This window comes from Pseudorasbora parva, chromosome 1, assembly GCF_024679245.1.
Source record: "Pseudorasbora parva isolate DD20220531a chromosome 1, ASM2467924v1, whole genome shotgun sequence".
NCBI lineage: Eukaryota > Metazoa > Chordata > Actinopteri > Cypriniformes > Gobionidae > Pseudorasbora > Pseudorasbora parva.
This window is the reverse complement of record NC_090172.1, coordinates 4,458,327-4,465,506: the sequence shown is the minus strand read 5'-3', so window position 1 is coordinate 4,465,506 and position 7,180 is coordinate 4,458,327.

Genomic DNA, 7,180 nt, shown 5'->3' with positions numbered 1-7,180 from the left:
GGCCAAGCAGCTCATCCAAGCCTTACATCACCAAGTGGTGTAAAGCAGCCGCCACTCGACTCTAGAGCAGTGAGATGTGTTCTTTGGAGTGACCAATCACGCTTCTCTGTCTGGCAATCTATTGGACGAGTCTGGGTTTGGCGGTTGCCAGGAGAACGGGACTTGCCTGACTGCATTGTGTCAAGTGTAAAGTTTGGTGGAGGGGGGATTATGGTTTTGGGTTGTTTTTCAGGGGTTGGGTTTGATCCCTTAGTTCCAGTGAAAGTAACTCTAAATGCTTCAGCATACCAAGACATTCAGGACAATTTCATGCTTCCAACTTTGTGAGAACAGTTTGGGCATGGCCCCTTCCTGTCCCAACATGACTACGCACCAGTGCACAAAGCCATAAAGACTTGATTGGCCTGCACAGAGTCCTGACCTCAACCTGATAGAACACCTTTGGGATGAATTAGAGCAGAGACTGAGAGCCAGGCCTTCTCGTCCAACATCAGTGCCTGACCTCACAAATGCACTTCTAGAAGAATGGTCAAAAATTACCATAAACGCACTTCTGAACCTTGTGGAAAGTCTTCCCAGAAGAGTTGAAGCTGTTAGAGCTGCAAAGGGTGGGCCAAATATTAAACCCTACGGATTAAGAATGGGATGTCATTAAAGTTCATGTGCATGTAAAGGCAGGCATCCCAAAACTTTTTGGCAATATATATATACCGGTATATATGTTATGTGTAATGATAAATTGGACTATAAATTGGACTGTCTCAGTGTCACAATCAAATGTCTGATCCCTGATAACATGGTCATGTTGATCCACGACACCAGCTTGATCAGAGTTTTCGATTATTCACCAGTCCTTGTGGAGGTCATTAGACGCGCCATCTCATACCTCTCAATTTCCATTTTTCATATTCAGAGACACAAGTCAGTTCCCCCATTTGTTCTGTTCCTATTTTTCTATTTTAGAAAAAAATCATTACACATTTGTTCTTGGATGCCCTGTGAAGAGGAAAAACATCATTCAAAGGAATCATGAGCATAATGACACATATTAAAGTGTGCCAGTGCATGATATATAACTGACTGGAGTCGGATCTCAGGTCACAGTGGCAGATGTGCAGTCACACTCAGCGTGGGACAGTCTGCTGACAGAGACTCACGCTTTCAGTCGCATTTCTCATTTCCAAAAACAGCCAGTTTGCTTTGTGCAAATTTATTGTGACTAAAAAGCCAGACGGAGTAACAGAAATGAATGCATCAGGAAGCTGTTTTAATGGCTATCATTTTACTGTATTTTTCCATAGAACACATAACCTGTCACACATGGAACAGACTATTGAGTTTTATTATTATTATTATGGCTAATGTTTTTTTTACAGAATCATTTGTCTTGTTGACTGAAGCTTCTTGTGCTGTGCACATATTAATACTACAACAAATAAACTAGAATATAACATAAATACCATAGCATAAATAAAATATGTACATTTATGAAAAGGGGAATGTAATGTGCCATATAGTTAAGGGTACAGGTGATTGAATAAATATGAGTTTTAATTAGGGTACGTACTGGACACAAATTATAATGAAAATATTGGGGCAGTTTTAGTTGGCGAGGTACGTAACCTAATTTTAAAATAAAAACAATAACTAACGCTAATAAAACTATGCTGTTTATTTGTAGCATGGTTGTGTATATCAGTTAAATAATATTAAAAATTGAGGTAATAGAGGTAATAGAGTACATTTTACCTTAGATTTGTGATATTAAACCGTTTTAAAAGGCAGAACTAAAACATTTGAATCAGCAGAATCGCAGCTAATTATAGAATATCCACACAAACTTTTCATCTAAACGTTTAAAAAGGTTCAAAACAGATATATCATGTAGGTTATTCCGATGTACATGATACCCAGCTTGACATCTGATTTTTGAACCTGATGTGTGAGCTGCGCGCGCGCTCACCCGTCTGGGTCTGATCACGTGGAATCATCAGTCTGACACTGCCCTCTGCTGGTTACTGTTGGTATTGTTTATTTTATCTTGGCAGAAAATATTGGGTCGTATTTGCTAATAGGCTGCATTATCTCTGTGAAAGTAATTTGATCAGATTACCAATCTAACGTATTGTCTTTGTATAAGCATCTAACGAGAATAGTCTATTAATGTCCATAATAAGTACATTGTATCGAATGTTAAGAACACTAATGATAAAGTGAGACCGAACCATCATATCTGTTTGCGAATGCAGATTTCAGTTCCAACACTGCTCCAACACACCTGTCTGTAATTATCTAGCACCCTGATTACCATGATTAGCTGGTTCAGGTGTGTTTGATACAGGTTGGAGCTAAAATCTGCAGGACGGTAGCTTTCCAGGACTAGGGTTAGACACCCCTGCCCTATTATGGCAAGCAGCGATGCGAGGGACCGTGAGAGCGGGCCGGTGGCGAGTGGTAATGAGCGCCAGATGCGCGACACACCGGTCTCGTCTCACCATGGCGGAGTGACGGGAGTATAAAGGGAGGAGCAAAGACAGTGGAAGACGAGAGAGGACCAGGCCTGGACTTTACATTGAGTTTTGTTTATGTTTTGTTATGTGTGTGCGGGCAGTCGTCCGTAAGGCGCGGTTACTTTTGTTTATTTAATAAAAGTTGTTGAAGGTTTGCCGGTTCCCACCTCCTTCCTTCCATCAACGAACTCCGTAACACTGGTGCCGAAAACCCGGGAGGAAGGAGGGATATGCTGTCGAAGAGCCCTCGCTGCTGAGGGGGATCGCGGTGCTGAGGAGTTCGGGCAGCTCGGATGGAGAAGGACCGTGAGGGCTGCCCGAGGCGGTGGTGCTGGAGCGAGGAAGGTGGGACGGAGAGCTCGCTGCCGTGCCCCTGGGTCAAGGTGGGGTGGCGGCCGTCCTGGAGGGAGCGGAGGAGTTGCCGGTGTTCGCCGTGGGCCGGAGCCTGCTGCCGTCCGCCATGATGGGGAGGAGCAGGGAGCACGGGGCTCGCTGCCGACTGCCTCAATTGGAGGAGCCACCGCCGGCTGCCAGGGAGCGGAGGAGGATCGGGCCGTCCACCGGGCGTCCAGCACCATCGCATGGCACCTCGAGGAAGAGCCTCTCGGCTGGTGAGGACCCTCTCTCCCCTCTCTTGTTCTCTAGCTCCTCGTGCTCCTGGCTCCGTTTCTCTCGCCTCTCTGTCTTTACCCCAGCTGCCGGGGGGGGGTGAGTAGAGCGCAGTCTCGGGAGTACGCCCCGGCCTGCAAGGGGCGATGGGGGTATGTGGCAAGCGGCGAGGGACCGTGAGAGCGGGCCGGTGGTGAGTGGTAATGAGCGCCAGCTGCACGACACACCGGTCTCGTCTCATCATGGCGGAGTGACGGGAGTATAAAGGGAGGAGCAAAGACAGTGGAAGACGAGAGAGGACCAGGGCTGGACTTTATGTTGAGTTTTGTTCATGTTTTGTTATGTGTGTGTGGGCAGTCGTCCGTAAGGGGCTGCCCATGGTTTACTTTCGTTTTGTTTATTTAATAAAAGTTGTTGAATGTTCGCCGGTTCCCGCCTCCTTCCTTCCATAAACGAACTCTGTTACTCCTAAATAATAAAATGGTAAATGGACTGCATTTATATAGCGCTTTTAACAGACCCTATGGCCATCCAAAGCGCTTTACATCTTGCCTCACATTCACCCATTCATACACCGATGGCGGTGTCTGCCATGTAAGGTACCATCCAGCTCGTCGGGAGCAGCTGGGGTTAGGTGTCTTGCTCATGGACACCTCGACAGTTGGTCAGGTGGAACCGGGGATGGAACCACCAACCTTCCGGTTTGTAGACAACCTACATGAACCACTGAGCCACTGCCACACCACCTATATAGTGCACTGTCTGAATCGCTCCCTATCCCCTATATAGTGCACTGTCTGAATCTCTCAATATCCCCTATATAGTGCACTGACTGAATCGCTCCATATCCCCTATATAGTGCACTGACTGAATCGCTCCATATCCCCTATATAGTGCACTGTCTGAATCACTCCCTATCCCCTATATAGTGCACTGACTGAATCGCTCCGTATCCCCTATATAGTGCACTGTCTGAATCGCTCCATATCCCCTATATAGTGCACTGTCTGAATCGCTCCCTATCCCCTATATAGTGCACTGTCTGAATCTCTCAATATCCCCTATATAGTGCACTGACTGAATCGCTCCATATCCCCTATATAGTGCACTGACTGAATCGCTCCATATCCCCTATATAGTGCACTGTCTGAATCTCCCCATATCCCCTATATAGTGCACTGACTGAATCGCTCCGTATCCCCTATATAGTGCACTGTCTGAATCGCTCCATATCCCCTATATAGTGCACTGTCTGAATCACTCCCTATCCCCTATATAGTGCACTGACTGAATCTCTCCATATCCCCTATATAGTGCACTGACTGAATCTCTCCATATCCCCTATATAGTGCACTGACTGAATCGCTCCATATCCCCTATATAGTGCACTGTCTGAATCTCTCCCTATCCCCTATATAGTGCACTGTCTGAATCACTCCCTATCCCCTATATAGTGCACTGACTGAATCGCTCCATATCCCCTATATAGTGCACTGTCTGACTCGCTCCATATCCCCTATATAGTGCACTGTCTGAATCTCTCCCTATCCCCTATATAGTACACTGTCTGAATCTCTCCATATCCTCTATATAGTGCACTGACTGAATCGCTCCATATCCCCTATATAGTGCACTGACTGAATCGCTCCATATCCCCTATATAGTGCACTGTCTGAATCACTCCCTATCCCCTATATAGTGCACTGACTGAATCTCTCCATATCCCCTATATAGTGCACTGTCTGAATCACTCTATATCCCCTATATACTGTCTGACTCGCTCCCTATCCCCTATATAGTGCACTGTCTGACTCGCTCCATATCCCCTATATAGTGCACTGTCTGAATCTTTCCATATCCCCTATATAGTGCACTGTCTGACTCGCTCCATATCCCCTATATAGTGCACTGTCTGAATCGCTCCCTATCCCCTATATAGTGCACTGTCTGAATCTCTCCATATCCCCTATATAGTGCACTGTCTGACTCGCTCCATATCCCCTATATAGTGCACTGTCTGACTCGCTCCATATCCCCTATATAGTGCACTGTCTGAATCGCTCTATATCCCCTATATACTGTCTGACTCGCTCCATATCCCCTATATAGTGCACTGTCTGATTTACACTAGGAAAAGCCTGATCTTCCAGATGTTGTGTAGTGCAAATCTGCATGACAAAGCTGTCAAGCTTGAAGGTCAGCTGGTCCTCAAAGATTACTCCAAGATTTCTGGCTGACCTTGATGGGGTTATTGATGATGAGCATAGCTGGAGGATGAAACAACAGAGGAAAGATGGGAAGGAGAAAGTGAGCGCAGGTTTCGTCTGAAAGTAACTGCAGGTGGTGCACAAGTTGTAAGTTGTAGATTCAAATTAGTGAAGGATCAGACTCAATGTCTAACAAATGTGAACATAATTTCCTGCCCCCAGTGAATGTAAATGAATATTTTGATAAATATCAATATTGTATGATATTGAAAAAAGTATTGTGATAATACACTGATCATCATGACAGGTGAAGTGAATAACACTGATGATCTCTTCATCACGGCTCCTGTTAGAGGGTGGGATATATTAGGCAGCAAGTGAACATTTTGTCCTCAAAGTTGATGTGTTAGAAGCAGGAAAAATGGGCAAGGGTAAGGATTTGAGCGAGTTTGACAAGAGCCAGATTGTGATGGCTAGACGACTGGGTCAGAGCTTCTCCAAAACTGCAGCTCTTGTGGGCTGTTCCCGGTCTGCAGTGGTCAGTACCTATCAAAAGTGCTCCAAGGAAGGAACAGTGGAGAACCGGCCACAGGGTCATGGGCGGCCAAGGCTCATTGATGCACGTGGGGAGCAAAGGGTGGCCCGTGTGGTCCGATCAAACAGACAAGCTACTGGAGCTCAAATTGATCAAAAAGTTAATGCTAGTTCCGATAGAAAGGTGTCAGAATACACAGAGCATCTCAGTTTGTTGCGTATGGGGCGGCATAGCCGCAGACCAGTCAGGGTGCCCATGCTGACCCCTGACCCCGCCGAAAGCCCCAACAGTGGCACGTGAGCATCAAAACTGGACCACGGAGCAATGGAAGAAGGTGGCCTGGTCTGATGAATAACGTTTTCTTTTACATCAAGTGGATGGCCGGGTGTGTGTGCGTGGCTTACCTGAGGAACACATGGCCCCAGGATGCACTATGGGAAGAAGGCGAGCCGGCGGAGGCAGTGTGATGCTTTGGGCAATGTTCTGCTGGGAAACCTTGGGTACTCCATCCATCCTACCTAAGCATTGTTGCAGACCATGTTCAGCCTTTCATGGAAACAGTATTCCCTGGTGGCTGTGGCTCTTTCAACAGATAATGCTCCTGACACAAAGCACAAATGGTTCAGGAATGGTTTGAGGAGCACAACAACGAGTTTGAGGCGTTGACTCGGCCTCCAAATTCCCCAGAAATTTCCCAGATCTCAATCCAATCAAGCATCTGGGGAATGTGCTGAACAAACACAACTTACAGGACTTAAAGGATCTGCTGCTAATATCTTGGTTCCAGATACCACATCACATCTTCAGGGGTCTAAGGGAGTCTGTGCCTCGGCGGGTCGGGGCTGTTTTGGCAGCAAAAGGGGGAACAACACAACACAATACATTATTTATAATGTTATGCCTGATATGTGTATTTTTGGCCGTATCGCCCAGCCCTAGGGAAAACCAGTGTTTAATGTACACTATTTTTGGATAAACCAATCAGATGAACTAATGTGAATTATTAAGTCTAAATCTAACACTTTTTTTCAGTGCATCAGACAACCCACAAAACAGATCTTTCCATTTCTATTGCTATTCATTTCTGCATGTTTAAAGCTTTTTCAACTAGCAAAAATATTAGAGTACACCTTTAAGATTCCTGTTCTCAATGTGCTGAGCAGCGAGTTGCAGAGCTGAATTCATCAGACTCGTTTGCTCATTTGCCAAGTCTCTGCTCTTACATCTCACACCCAAATCATGCAGCACCAGGAGCAGAAGGAAGTGAAAGTAAAATGCCTAAAGGAAACCTCATGTATGGCATTGCAGTTGCTTTGGAA